The following is a 15,202-nucleotide window of genomic DNA, read 5'->3' as shown; positions in this document are numbered from 1 at the left end:
TAAAAGGCAGGCAGCCGGCACTCAACTTTTGCATTTGCCTCATTGTTTGAATCGCCCTCGTTGCTTTAATCAGTGAACAATGGAAGCTTTAACTGGCAAAATGGAGTCGAACATCGGCTCACGCCCCTCACAACCTACTTGCCACGAAGCTCGAGCTCACTGTTGCTGCATCCTGGAATTCTCTCAGAGACCCGATCACCCGAATGATCTCCCAACTGCAAATCGCAGGCTACAAACAGTTCCAGAAATATATTCAAGATGAAAAACAGATGTAAAAGAAGTGAAGTAAATAGTTTTGTGGTCTATCCAGAAGATGTCGACCATGGGAGCATTGTACGCAGGCGCCATCTTGACCATCATTGTCGTTGAATGACAATAAACTTGAACTTGAATAAGGATGATTAAAAAAAATAGATAAGTTTGCAAAAAGAGACCAAATAGTTCATGGTTCTTGGACCATTCAGTAATCTGGTGCAGAAGGAAAGTGGCTGTTACTAAGACATTGAGTGTGGGGCTTCGGCTCCTGTGCCTGCTCCCTGACTGTTGTAGTAGGAAGAGGGCACCTCTCGGGTGATGGGGTTTGTAATGGTGGATGCTGCCTTCCTGAGGCATTTCCCTTTGAAGACATCCTCAGTGGTGGGGAGGCTAATGCCCATGATGGAGCTGGCTGAGTTTACAACCCTCTGCAGATTTTTCTCACCTATGCTTTGATGCCTCCAGACCGGATGATGATTCAACCAGTGAGAGTGATCTCCACAGTACATTTGTAGAAATTCGCTAGTGTCCTTGGTGACATTCCAAATCTCCTCAAGCTCCTATTGAAATATAGCCACTGATGTACCTTCTTTGTAATTGCATCAATATGTTACGCCCAAGATAGATCTTCAGAGATGTTGAGAATGTCATAATTGGGGGGAGGGGGGGTGCATTGGGAACGGACCCAAATGCAAGACACAGACACTGAAGTACTAGGAACAGGAACGGACAAAACCTAAATGGCAGGACAGGATGCAGACTAGGAGAAGGGACAGGAACGCAGACTAGGCTAGGGAAGCAGGACCAGGATGAAGGACTGGGAACAAGGAACCTGGGTCTTGACTCAGGCTCGGACCCCAAAACCAGGTAAAGACCTGATGTGGCTTGGGTTCTTGGAGACCAGACGAAGACCTAACGTGGCTAGGGTTCATGGAGACCAGGCGAAGACCTGACGTGGCTAGGGTTCTTGGAGACCAGGCGAAGACCTAACGTGGCTAGGGTTCATGGAGACCAGGCGAAGACCTAACGTGGCTTGGGTTCTTGGAGACCAGGTGAAGACGTGACGAGGCTTGGGTTCTTGGAGACAAGGCGAAGACATGACATGGCTTGGGTTCTTGGAGACCAGGCAAAGACATGACGTGGCTTGGGTTCTTGGAGACTAGGCGAAGACATGACATGGCTTGGGTTCTTGGAGACTACGTGAAGACGTGACGAGGCTTGGGTTCTTGGAGACTACGTGAAGACGTGAGGTGGCTTGGGTTCTTTGAGACTACGCGAAGACGTGACGTGGCTTGGGTTCTCGGAGACCAGATGAAGACGTGACAGGTCAAACGTACTTCGAAGCAACTCCTGGGCAGGATGTGGGACTCCACCCACCCAGGCAAGGACAGGGAGGGATAGACCCAACCGTAGGGTAACAGCAAACGGCCTGGCTTACCCGATGGAGGCAAGGGACAGGAAGGGACAGAACCAACCACAGGGTAATGGCAAACAGCCTGGCTTACCCAACAGAGGCAAGGGACAGAACCAACCACAGGGTAACAGCAAACAGCCTGGCTTACCCAACGGAGGCAAGGGACAGGAAGGGAGCTAGGTCCGGGGTGGCTCCAAGACTCGAGGCAGCCAGTAACCTTGGTGGGCTACAGAACAGCCAAATCCACAGCACAATGACCGCACTAACCTTCCACCAGTGGGTTGCTCCAAGGTGAGACTGACAAGAGGACCCAACTCAGCAACTACACTCGATCCCAGGGCCACTTATATTCTCAGCCCCAAGATGAGCATCAGATGCTTATGGTTGAGTCCAACCGAAACAAGGGACAGCCGGAAGACTCTGAGTCCAGAGTCCGCGGACCGGACCGTGAACCAGAATGCTCACGTCGGACTGGACCAGGACAGAGAACGTGGAACTTGAAGTTGCTCACTCTTTCCACTGCCAACCCCTCAATTAGGGCCGGTGTATACTGAACCAGTCTACAATGCAGGAGCTTGACAAAGATTTTGGTAAGGTCCACGTAGACAACATCTACCTCCTGTCCTCATCAATCTCTGGGACACCTTTCCTAAAAATGTCATCAGACATGATTTCCCACACACAAAGCCATGCTGACTAGCTCCAGTCAGCCCTTGCCTTTCTAAACTCAACTAAATCCCATGCATTTGAATTCCTCCCAGTAAGTTATTTCAACCACTAAGGCAAAGTTCATAGGCCTATAGTACCTTAGTTTATCGTAAACACAAAACACTCTGCAGATGCTGGGGTCAAATCACGCTCACAATATGCTGGAGGAACTCAGCAGGTCGGGCAGCATCTGTGGAAACAATCAGTCAACGTTTCAGGCCGGAAACCTGGTTGCTGCCCGACCTGCTGAGTTCCTCCAACGTGTTGTGAGTGTTACCTTAGTTTATCCCCTGCTGCCCTTCTTAAATAAATGTACAACATTAGCTGTCCTCTGTACGACCATGTTTGGCTGCTGGACTGGACGAGGAGGCGACTCAAAGCGGAAAAACTAAGGCGTGGCAGAGTCGAGGTGAGGGCCTGAGCCGGAGAGTGAGGAACAAGCCAAGGGTGACCAACATAAGCACCAGGCTGATTTGGGATGAATTGAGATGGCAAGTCCCTGGTCACGAGCATATCAAAGCGACAGGGCTCAGGTCTAACAGTGAGGAATAACCCATTGTTTGGTTAAGTTAAGCGCCGGGCCGGATTGAAACGGTCAGTGTGTTGGGACCAGAGGCGAGGGACAGGCCAGTGTTCAGCTCGCTGCTCGGTGAAGTTTACTTGTCTCTGCACTGTCCTGAGGCTGTGGTCTGCAACTAACAGACTTCTACATTGGTTGCAGTGATGACTAGTTTCATGGCTGTGGACTCATTTTCATGAATTTCTAGAATCAGAATCAGGTTTATTATCACCGGCATGTGACGTGAAATTTGTTAACATAGCAGCAGCAGTTCAATGCAATACATAATCTAACAGAGAGAGAAAAAAGTAATAATAATAACAATAAATAAAATAAAACATAATAATAAATAAACCATAGAAACCATAGAAAAACTACAGCACAGAAACAAGCCTTTTGGCCCTTCTTGGCTGTGCCGAACCATTTTCTGCCTAGTCTCACTGATCTGCACACGGACCATATCCCTCCATACACCTCCCATCCATGTATCTGTCCAATTTATTCTTAAATGTTAAAAAAGAACCCGCATTTACTACCTCGTCTGGCAGCTCATTCCATACTCCCACCACTCTGTGTGTGAAGAAGCCCCGCTAATGTTCCCTTTAAACTTTTCCCCCCTCACCCTTAACCCATGTCCTCTGGTTTTTTTCTCCCCTTGCCTCAGTGGAAAAAGCCTGCTTGCATTCACTCTATCTATACCCATCATAATTTTATATACCTCTATCAAATCTCCCCTCATTCTTCTATGCTCCAGAGAATAAAGTCCTAACCTATTCAACCTTTCTCTGTAACTGAGTTTGTCAAGTCCCAGCAACGTCCTTGTAAACCTTCTCTGCACTCTTTCAACCTTATTAATATCCTTCCTGCAATTTGGTGACCAAAAATGAACACAATATTCCAGATTCGGCCACACCAATGCTTTATACAACCTCATCATAACATTCCAGCTCTTATACTCAATACTTTGATTAATAAAGGCCAATGTACCAAAAGCTCTCCTTACGACCCTGTCTACCTGTGACACCACTTTTAGGGAATTTTGTATCTGTATTCCCAGATCCCTCTGTTCTACTGCACTCCTCAGCGCCTTACCATTTACCCTGTATGTTCTACATTGGTTTGTCCTTCCAACGTTCAATACCTCACACTTGTCTGTATTAAACTGCCATTTTTCAGCCCATTTTTCCAGCTGGTCCAAATCCCTCTGCAAGCTTTGAAAACCTTCCTCACTGTCCACTACACCTCCAATCTTTGTATTATCAGCAAATTTGCTGATCCAATTTACCACATTATCATCCAGATCATTGATATAGATGACAAATAACAATGGACCCAGCACTGATCCCTGTGGCACACCACTAGTCACAGGCCTCCACTCAGAGAAGCAATTCTCTACCACCACTCTTTGGCTTCTTCCATTGAGCCAACGTCTAATCCAATTTACCACCTCTCCATGTATACCTAGCGACTGAATTTTCCTAACTAACCTCCCATGTGGGACTTTGTCAAAGGCCTTACTGAAGTCCATGTAGACAACATCCACTGCCTTCCCTTCATCCACTTTCCTGGTAATCTCCTCGAAAAACTCCAATAGATTGGTCAAACATGACCTACCACGCACAAAGCCATGTTGACTCTCCCTAATAAGTCCCTGTCTATCCAAACTTACCCACTACTGACATCAAACTTACCGGCCTATAACTTCCCGGATTACTTTTCAATCCTTTTTTAAACAACGGAACAACATGAGCCATTCTCCAATCCTCCGGCACCTCACCAGTAGACACTGACATTTTAAATATATCTGCCAGGGCCCCTGCAATTTCAACACTAGTCTCCTTCAAGGTCCGAGGAAATACCCTGTCAGGTTCTGGGGATTTATCCACTTTAATTTGCCTCAAGATAGCAAGCACCTCCTCCTTTTCGATCTGTACAGTTTCCATGATCTCACTACTTGTTTCCCTTAATTCCATAGACCTCATGCCAGTTTCCTTAGTAAATACAGACACAAAAAACCCATTTAAGATCTCCCCCATTTCTTTTGGTTCCACGCATAGCCGAACACTCTGATCTTCAAGAGGACCAATTTTATCCCTATAATCCTTTTACTCTTAATATACCTGTAAAAGTTCTTTGGATTATCCTTCACTTTGACTGCCAAGGCAACCTCATATCTTCTTTTAGCCCTCCTGATTTCCTTCTTAAGATTTTCTTGCACTTTTTATACTCCTTATTTACTCCCTGTTTCCTATACATGTCATACAACTCTCTCTTCTTCTTTATCAGAGTTGCAATATCCCTTGAGAACCAACATTCCTTATTCCTATTCACTTTGCCTTTAATCCTGACAGGAACATACAAGCTCTGCACTCTCAAAATTTCTCCTTTGAAGGCCTCCCACTTACCGACCACATCCTTACCAGAGAACAACCTGTCCCAATCCACGCTTTTTAGATTCTTTCTCATTTCTTCAAATTTGGCCTTCTTCCAGTTTAGAACCTCAACCCTAAGACCAGATCTATCTTTATCCATGATCAAGTTGAAACTAGTGTTGTTATGATCACTGGAACCAAAGTGTTCCCCTACACACACTTCCGTCACTTGTCCTAACTTGTTTCTTAATAGGAGATCCAATATTGCATCCCCTCTAGTTGGTCCCTCTATATATTGATTTAGAAAACTTTCCTGAACACATTTTACAAACTCTAAACCATCTAGACCCCTAACAGTATGGGAGTCCCAATCAATATGTGGAAAATTAAAATCCCCTACCACCACAACTTTATGTTTCCTGCAGTTGCTTGCTATCTGTCTGCAGATATGCTCCTCCAATTCTCGCTGATTATTGGGTGGTCTATAATACAACCCCACTAATGTGGCCATACCTTTCCTGTTTCTCAGCTCCACCCATAAGGACTCAGTAGACAAGCCCTCTAATCTGTCCTGCCTGAGCACTGTTGTAACATTTTCCCTGACAAGCAATGCTACCCCCACCCCCACCTTTCATTCCTCTGCCTCTATCACATCTGAAACATCGGAACCCTGGAATATTAAGCTGCCAGTCCTGCCCCTCCTGTAGCCAAGTTTCATTAATTGCTATAACGTCATAATTCCACATGTCAGTCCATGCCCTTAACTCGTCTGCCTTCCCAGCAATACTCCTAGCATTGAAATATATACGCCTCAGAAGATTTCCACCACCACTCACAACTTTTCTATTTGCGACTTTGTTTGAATTTTTAAAATCATTTATTTTCACCCCAGCCCCATTGTCAGCTCTGGCACTCTGGTTCCCACCCTCCTGTGAATCTAGTTTACAGCCTCCCCAATAGCATTAACAAACCTCCCTGAAAGGATATTGGTCCCCTTGTAGTTCAAGTGTAACCCATCTCTCTTGTACAGGTCCCACCTGCCCCAGAAGAGGTCCCAATGATCCTGAAATCTGAAACCCTGCCCCCTACACCAGTTCCTCAGCCACTTGTTCATTCTCCAGAGCATCCTATTCTTACCCTCACTGGCACATAGCACAGGTAGCAATCCTGAGATTACCACCCTCGAGGTCCTGCTTTTCAACTTCCTACCAAGCTCTCTATACTCACTGTCCAGGACCTCCTCACTCTTCCTTGTTATGTCATTGGTACCGACGTGCACCACGACATCTGGCCGATCACCCTCCCACTTCAGAATGTCATGCAAGCGATCAGAGACATCCTTGACCCTGGCACCTGGGAGGCAACAAACCATCCTGGATTCTCTGTCACGACCAGAGAACCTTCTATCTGCACCTCTAACTATCGAGTCCCCTACCACTACCGCTGTCCTCTTTTTCCACCCTCCCTCCTGTACTGCAGAACCAGACTCAGTGCCAGAGATCCGGCTACTGCAGCTTGTGCCAGGTAAGTCATCCCCCACAACAGTATCCAATCCAAAACAAGTAAATCAATTACATGTATAGAAAAGATTTTTTAAATGTGCATAAACTGAAATACTGTATATTAAAAAAGTGAGGTAGTGTCCAAAGCTTCAATGTCCATTTAGGAATCGGATGGCAGAGGGGAAGAAGCTGTTCCTGAATCGCTGAGTGTGTGCCTTCAGGCTTCTGTATCTCCTACCTGATGGTAACAGTGAGAAAAGGGCATGCCCTGGGTGCTGGAGGTCTTTAATAATGGATGCTACCTTTCTGAGACACCGCCCCCTAAAGATGTCCTGGCTACTTTGTAGACTAGTGCCCAAGATGGAGCTGACTAGATTTACAACCTTCTGCAGCTTCTTTTGGTCCTGTGCAGTAACCGTTTCATACCAGAGAATGATGCAGCCTGTCAGAATGCTCTCCACGGTACAGCTATAGACATTTTTGAGTGTATTTGTTGACATGCCAAATCACTTCAAACTCCTAATAAAGTATAGACACTATTTTGCCTTCTTTATAGCTACATTGATATGTTGGGACCAGGTTAGATCCTCAGAGATCTTGACACCCAGGAACTTGAAGCTGCTCACTCTCTCCACTTCTGATCCCTCTATGAGGATTGGTATGTGTCCCTTCGTCTTACCCTTCCTGAAGTCCACAATCAGTTCTTTCATCTTACTGACGGTGAGTGCCAGGTTGTTGCTGTGGCACCATTTCACTAGTTGGCATATCTCACTCCTGTACACCCTCTCGTCTACCAACAATGGTTGTATTGTCAGCAAATTTATAGATGGTATTTGAGCTATGCCTAGCCACACAGTGATGTGTATATAGAGAGTAGAGCAGTGGGCTAAGCACACACCCCTGAGGTGCGCCAGTGTTGATCGTCAGCAAGGAGGATATGTTATCACCAATCCACACAGACTGTGGTCTTCCAATTAGGAAGTCGAGGTTCCAGTTGCAAAGGGAGGTACAGAAGCCCAGGTTCTGCAACTTCTCAATCAAGATTGTGGGAATGATGGTATTAAATGCTGAGCTATAGTCGATGAACAACATCCTGCCATAAGTATTTATGTTGTCCAGCTGGTCTAAAGCCGTGTGGAGAGCCATTGAGATTGTGTCTGCCATTGACCTATTGTGGCGATAGGCAAATTGCAATGGATCCAGGTCCTTGCTGAGACAGGAGTTCAGTATAGTCATAACCAACCTCTCAAAGCATTTCATCGCTGTCAATGTGAGTACTACCGGGCTATAGTCATTATGGCATCCCACCTTATTCTTCTTAGGCATAATGTATCAGTGCTGCTGTTCACAAAAGCTCCATGCTCTCAAATAGATCTTTATACATCTCAAATAGCCTTCAGATGTGGCTTACCTGCTAACCCTGGTGGAACTGTTTCTACTGACAGCAGAAGAGGCAAAAGTGGTTACTGGCACCTTAAAACCAGTCACTTTGGACGGATGAGACTCATCAGCTATGGCTGGCAGCTCATCTCGGAATAGGACAACTCTGATCTGAAACCTTTGCTGTTTTTTGGCTTTGGGAGTAAACCCTGAGGGAAAAATCAGGAGCTGGTGTTCCTAAGGCAGTCGTGTTGATCAGTCAGTTCTTGATTACCTGACTGGCAGACCACAGTACGTGTGCTTGCAACACTGTGTGTCCGACAGAGTGATCAGCAGCACTGGGGCTCCACAGGGGACTGTCTTGTCTCCCTTTCTCTTCACCACTTACACCTCGGACTTCAACTACTGCACAGAGTCTTGTCATCTTCAGAAGTTTTCGGATGACTCTGCCACAGTTGGATGCATCAGCAAGGGAGATGAGGCTGAGTACAGGGCTACGGTAGGAAACTTTGTCACACGGTGTGAACAGAATTATCTGCAGCTTAATGTGAAAAAGACAAAGGAGCTGGTGGTAGACCTGAGGAGAGCTAAGGTACCGGTGACCCCTGTTTCAATCCAAGGGATCAGTGTGGACATGGTGGAGGATTACAAATACCTGGGGATACGAATTGACAATAAACTGAACTGGTCAAAGAACATTGAGGCTGTCTACAAGAAGGGTCAGAGCCGTCAGAGACTGAGGTCCTTTAACATCTGCCGGATGATGCTGAGGATGTTCTACGGGTCTGTGGTGGCCAGTGCTATCATGTTTGCTGTTGTGTGCTGGGGCAGCAGGCTGAGGATAGCAGACATTAACAGAATCAACAAACTCATTCGTAAGGCCAGTGATGTTGTGGGGATGGAACTGGACTCTCTCACGGTGGTGTCTGAAAAGAGGATGCTGTCCAAGTTGCATGCCATCTTGGTCAATGTCTCCCATCCACTACATAATGTACTGGGTGGGCACAGGAGTACAATCAGCCAGAGACTCATTCCACCGAGATGCAGCACAGAGCGTCATAGGAAGTCATTCCTGCCTGTGGCCATCAAACTTTACAACTCCTCCCTTGGAGGGTCAGACACCCTGAGCCAATAGGCTGGTCCTGGACTTATTTCATAATTTACTGGCATAATTTACATATTACTATTTAACTATTTATGGTTCTATTACTATTTATTATTCATGGTGCAACTGTAACAAAAACCAATTTCCCCTGGGATCAATAAAGTATGACTATGACTATGACTATGTGTGTTGGGTTCAATGCTGACTGACAACTCCTGAGACGCTGCTGGTGCCAAACTGTCTCATTCTCTGCTGTTCCTTTAGGTTCATCGGATGCGTGGAGAGGGAGAGCTTGCCACATGGGCAACAGCTTGCTCTGCGCAATGGCTTTGTGTGTCTAGACAGCTAGGGCACAACATCCATGGTCGAGCCTGACCGGTGGAGTCCTCAGATTTTTCTCAACGTCTTAAAGTAATAATTGAGCATTGAGGTTCAGAACCCTGCAGAGTGGAGTGTAACACTAATGGATTTCAGTAATCAAAATTGTTAATTTTATCCAAAGATTAGCATCATCTGCCACCACAACATTAAAACAGGTACATTATTTTACTTATAACGTCCATGACTCAAATCACTCCAGACAGTGCCTGATTAATTTTGTAGGCTGTCCGGAGATACTACTTTCCTGGTCTTGTTGTGTTACCCTGTCATGGTGTTGATTATAATCTGATCCAGGATGTAATAAAACAAATGTTGATAATTAAAAAAAAGTATTTATAAATTAATAAATTAATTGCAGGAAAGCCTTGGGCTTGCTTATGTTTTGGGATTACATGTATTTGACCACCCTACAATAATACAGAACACTGAATGAAGCAGGCATGGTGAATTGGCCTGACTCTTGGTTGCCATGGGTTACTGCACAGCCTATTATCATCCATATTGAAATCGTAACTTCAGGTGCAAGAGTAAGGAATTTGGATGAAAGAGTGGAAGATTTTCAAAACCCAACCATTTTCACATGGACTTATTAGTCCACTGTAAATCAGCATTGCAGTGAAAGTTTGTTTCCAGAGATTGCTGTATTTTCCATTCAGGAAATAACGAAAACCTTAACGTCCATTAATGTAATAAGGTCATCACAGGGATGTCAGGGACAAGCTTTTTCCACAGAGAGTGGTGAGTGGTAGAGACAGGTACATTCGGAGAATTAAAGAAGCACTTACGATGATGGAAAAGTGGAGAGCTATGCAGGAGAGAAAGGTTAGATAGAACCCAGAGTAGGGTAAAAGGTTGGCACAACATCATGGACTGAATGGCCAGTTCTGTGCTGTAGTTTTCAATGTTCAGTATAATTGTGATATTATTTAATTACTTCCTTGGGTGCTGATTGTGACCTATGGTCTTGTATTTAAAGTTCAAAGTTCAAAGTTCAAAGTACGTTTATTATCGAAGTATGTATACCTTGAGATTCATCTTCTTACAGGTGGCCACAAAACAAAGAAACACAATAGAACTCATTAAAAAAGACCATTAAATACCCATTGTTCAAAGAAAAAAACAAATCGTGCAAAAAATAGAAGTATGTTAACAACTTACTAATGTCATTTTGTTAATAAGTATGTTATTAACATAGCATTCAGAACCCAATAGTATGAATGGCACTGATGCTTCACTACCAGATGAACTCAACGCCATCTATGCCCACTTTGAAAGGGAGAACACAACTACAGCTGTGAAGATCCATGCTGCACCTGAGGACACTGTGATCTCTGTCTCAGAGGCCGATGTCAGACTGTCTTTAAAGTGAGTGAACCCTCGCAAGGCAGAAGGTCCCGATGAAGTACTTGGTAAGGCTCTGAAAACCTGTGCCAACCAACTAGTGGGAGTATTCAAGGACATTTTCAACCTCTCACTCCTAATGGTAGAAGTTCCCACTTTCTTCAAAAAGGCAAGCACTAATACATAAAACTCAAGAAATGGGAGAAATAATAAGCCTCAAGCCCACTCCACCATTCAATCATATCGGAGGGGAAAGATTTAAAAGGATCTTAAGGGCAGTGTGGAGGACAGTGTGTACATAGAACAAACTTTCAGAGGAAGTGGTGAGGCAAATACAATAGCAACATTTAAAAGACACATACTAGGCAGATAACACACAAACATACAGTGAAATATATTGTTTGTGTTAAAAACCAACACACCTCAAGGATGTACAACAGACAGCTCGTAAGTGTCACCACACGTTCCAGTGTCAACATAACATGCCCATATTGCTTGGCAGACAAACGCAGAACACAACAAGCAACAAAACAGGACCCACCTCCCTCCCACCCATCCAACTCAGGCATATTGTTAATCTCTCTCTCTCTTTCCAGAATGCCTTTATCAAATCTGCTGCATTACCCTACTCTTCACGAAGGGAATCTTTGCCTCCTCAGTGACTGGACATTACTTCTCCATGTCCTTTTTAAAATCCATGAAATTGTAGTTTCTCCTATCTACAAAGGTTCAAAGGTTCATTTATTTTCAAAGTATGTATGCAGTATATATCTCTGAGATTCGTCTTCTCCAGATAGCCACAAAACAAAGAAAACCATGGTAGTCATTCAAAGAAAAACATCAACCCCACCCACACAAAACAAACAAATCTTGTGAATGGCAATATGATCGTCAAACCCCTCACATGAAAAAAAATCACACAAATAGCAACAAGAACATTAATGCCCCCCAAACAGAAAAAACAAATAGTCCAAACAGCAAGAACATTAAACCAAATCCCACCCACCCCCACACAAAAAAAATAGTAAATGGTGCCAGACAGAACAAGCAAGAACAGATGAAAACAAAGAATGTAAAGAAAAACAGAACTGAAAGGGACCAACTTGAACCTATCTATGTCTCTCATTCTGTATGTTTTATCAAGTCTGTCCAAATGCTTTCACCCCTTACCCAGTGCACATTCTATCACTAGAATCTTCTGCTTTACAGAAAACAAATCCAACCTATCCAATGCCAATATCTCTTCCTATGATTGAGATATTTCATCCCAGGAAATGTTCTTGTAAATCTCTCTTTCCTCGTCTCCCTTTTCACATTAGGAAAAAGATACAAACGCTTGAAAGCATTAGCATCAGACTCAAAGGAAAACTTCTGTCCCACTCTTGTGTGTGTTGCTTTGCATTTCCAGCATCTGCAGATTTCCTCATGTTTGATTTCCTACTTTTTTCTGCATTCTGTTTTTCTTTTAACTATCTTCATGATAGTAAACATCTATGCTACTGATTTTACTACCTTAACAATTAGAAGAGTTAGGAGAAGTTTAGATAAGTACATGGGCACGAGGGGTATGGAGGGCTATGGTCCAGGAACAGGCTGATGAACTAAGCAGTAAAAGAATTCCTAAGGGACTAGTTGGGTTGAATGGCCTGTTTCTGTGTTATTCTATGACTCTGTATCCTCAATGTGCTTAGGCACGGCACGATCAGCCTGAATGGAATGCAACCAAATGCTTTCCACTGTATCTTGGTACACATGACATTAATAAACCAATACCAATATCAATCTCTGCACATCCAATGCATTCAGGTCCTTCCTATGGTGTGCTGATCAAAGATGCATACAATATTCCTTGAAAAACTGCAACATCCACGGTAACATTTGGGAATATCTGGCTTGTGACCACTCCTTGTGGAGGTAGAGCATACAGGATGGTACTAAGCACCATGAGTCAATTTATCTGGATCACACAGAAGTCCAGTGTAAAGGGCATTGCACCACCTCCCAATGAATCCACCTTCCTCATCATCAGGTCACTTTTGGTGGAGTCTGCAAATCCCACATCATCCACATCATCCACATCATTATTTCAGACCCTAAAGAACCAGAGTAGAAGTAATTCTGCCTTTATATCTGGGGAGTGAATAAGAAGAAATGTATTTAGTCCTTTTTGTGTCATTTAGTATCACGCTTGCTGCATGGACAACTGTCGGTTTTCCATACAACCTTGCCCAGGCCGGCACCCTGGAACCAGGCGCAGATCCATGGTCTCGCGAGACTAACGGATATCACTACCAGTATCACGAGATTCAGTATGAGGATTATTTGATGTTGGACTTCCATTCAGGGCTTGACTCTTCATCTCTTCTTTGCTGGTCAGCCATTTTGTAGGGGACAGGGTCCCTGTGCATGGTTACTGCATGGTATCCATCTTGGAGCATTCAGGGTCAGCTGCCATTCGATACGGACACACCGAATTCATCTTACAGAGTCACAGAACATGACAGCACAGAAACATACGTTTTGGTCCTTGTAGTCCATGCCGAACTATTAATCCACCTAGTCCCATTGACCTCCACCGAGACCACAGCCCTCCACACCCCTGCCATCCATGTACCTACCCAAATTTCTCTTAAATGTTGAAATCGAACCCATATCCACCCCTTCCACTACGAGCCTGCTCCATACTCTCACCACCCTCTCAGTGAAGAAGTTTCCCTCATGTGCTTGTTAAATATTTCACCCTTCACCATTAATCTATGACCTCTAGTTCTATTCTCACCCAAACACCTTCTCCTCCACAGTCTGTATTTAGCCCATGACCACATTGCTCCTCACTGCTCTTGATCACTCCCTTTTCACTGTTCGTGTGACAGATTTTTCAACTGGCCTCTGATGCATCTCCTAATTTGAAATTTCTCTCAGCCAAAAAGTTCTGAGACTCTTCTGTTCTGTTGCATGAAGAGAGTTGGAAAGAAACCAGAGGAGATTTAAGAAGTACTGATTTTGGAGGGAGGTTGAAGAGGGTTGGGATATTTTTCATTGGAGCAGAAGCCAGTAATGGGTAATCTTATAGACATGTATAAAATTACAAGGGACACAGACAGGATCAATGAGAAAAGTCTTTCTTTCCCAGGAAAAGGGTATCAAGAACTTGTTAGCTTATTATGTTCCGTGTCATATGATATGGATGATCATGGTCTTTCCTTGATCATGATTGTTCTTGGCAAATGTTTCTACAGAAGTGGCTTGCCATTACTCTCTTCTGGGCAGTGTCTTTACAAGACGGATAACCCCAGCCATTATCAATGCTCTTCAGAGACTGTCTGCCTGGCGTTGGTGGATACATAACCAGGACTTGTCATATGCATCAGCTGCTCATACGATCATCCACCATCTGTTCCCATGGCTTCACGTGACCATAATCAGGGGCGCTGGGGAGGGCTAAACATGTGCTACACCTCGCCCAAGGGTGACCTGCAGGCTAGCAGAGAGAAGGAAACTTACACCTCCTTGGGTAGAGACATATCTCCACCCCACCTCCCAATCAAGAACTAGCGGGAATAAAGATAAGATGAAAGTGGAGAGATTATCAGGAACATGAGGAGCAACCTTTTCTCCCAGAGGGTGTCTGTTCTGTGGAATGAGCTGCCAAAGCAAGTGCTCATGGTAGGGACTTAATAACATTTAAAAGATACTTGAGGAGGTGGATGGATAGGAATGCTTTAGAGACCTATGGAACAAATGTAGGCAAATGAGACTAGCTCCATGACTCAATGACTCTGTGACTCGTTCATGGTCAGTAACAATAAACACATGACTGAGCCTACTTTAAAGTTGCCTACTTTACCTGCTTCTCAAGTTCATTTCCACTGACTTAGATGGAATAATATTCAGGCACAGAATGGAGCATTGGCCTGCCACCAGCTAAATCCAGCGGAGATACATTTTAGACAACGTCCAGCACAAGCCTGGTCAAATACAGAAGACAGAGATGAGTTAGCGGTCAGAGAGGGTGGCAAAGCAGAGTTCCTATACTCCTTCCTCACCATGACGCGCAATAACAGAGTACCAAGGTGCTGAGAAGGGAGTCTCGGTGAACCGTGTACTGACTACTACCCGTCCATCAGTGAGAGAATGGGATATAGGGACTGGATTACACCAGCTCTATACTTTTCACTGTCTCTG

This window comes from Mobula hypostoma, chromosome 7 (genome assembly GCF_963921235.1).
Source record: "Mobula hypostoma chromosome 7, sMobHyp1.1, whole genome shotgun sequence".
In the NCBI taxonomy this organism is placed as follows: Eukaryota; Metazoa; Chordata; class Chondrichthyes; order Myliobatiformes; family Myliobatidae; genus Mobula; species Mobula hypostoma.
The sequence above is the reverse complement of the archived record's forward strand: the minus strand, read 5'-3'. Positions refer to the sequence as shown.